General features: G+C 36.3%; 1 non-coding gene across 1 annotated transcript; it reads left to right on the top strand.

The window, feature by feature from the left end:
• The first annotated feature begins 208 nt into the window (after nt 1–208).
• Nucleotides 209–271, top strand: LOC126017206 (U7 small nuclear RNA). The gene has a single exon (XR_007498848.1). It is a non-coding gene; the product is annotated as a U7 small nuclear RNA (small nuclear RNA).
• The last annotated feature ends 604 nt before the right edge of the window (nt 272–875 follow it).

Below are 875 nucleotides of genomic sequence, written 5' to 3'. Positions count from 1 at the left end.
GTCATGGTTGTCAGTCAGTCTTCTGTAGTCAGCGATCCTGGTTTTTTCACAGATCAAAGGATGACATGTCTTCTGATTTCATCTTATTGATAGGTGATGAGATAAGAAAACTTGCTCTTAGATCAAGTTGTTGCCATTTCCTAATTGTCAAGATGTCATATCAATACTGGTGCATGTTGGTATGAGTGCTATATTAAGAATGTCCCAGAGGTGTTTTACAGATCTTTTAGAATTTGTCCAGCAGGCTTTCTGGTCCCACCGGAAGGCCCCCTATTAAAAAAAAAAAAGAATGTCCAAAGGAACTTTGGTTCCTGGAGCTGTTGCAGAGAACTGTGTCTGTTTTTATGTCTGAGATCTAGGGAGGGGTTGGATGGTCACTGTCTAATCACCTGGAGTCTAAGTTGGGTCTAAATGACATATGTTCAAGGTGTATTGTATTGCATTATAAGGTGCCCTGTATTATAAAATGGTTAAGTTCTTATCCCTAGTAGATAAAAGCTTGTTTCTATACATAAAATTTTTCCTTATTTAATATGCCTTTGAGGAAAGGAATTGTGCCATAATATATTGATGATGCATTTGTGGGTGAGAGTGTCAGGCTCCATCATCTCTGTGCCCTGGCTTTGACCTGAGCTTCTATTCCTGGTAAGACTTTTTCTTGTAGGTCTTTGTACCAAGCAGAACCAAAACAGGTGAAGTTAAGGAAGAGAAGAAAACAAAAACAAGACAAATATATATAGATGTAGATATATACCTATACATATAAAGGAAGAAATAAAGAAAAATGAATTAAAAATAATTAAGGGAAAAAAGTGATGTAGAAGACTACCTTACATTTGGGGGTAAAAGATTAAGAGGTTGTATTATAGAGGTAT

Source organism: Suncus etruscus, chromosome 8, assembly GCF_024139225.1.
Source record: "Suncus etruscus isolate mSunEtr1 chromosome 8, mSunEtr1.pri.cur, whole genome shotgun sequence".
In the NCBI taxonomy this organism is placed as follows: Eukaryota; Metazoa; Chordata; class Mammalia; order Eulipotyphla; family Soricidae; genus Suncus; species Suncus etruscus.
The sequence above is the reverse complement of the archived record's forward strand: the minus strand, read 5'-3'. Positions and strand labels throughout refer to the sequence as shown.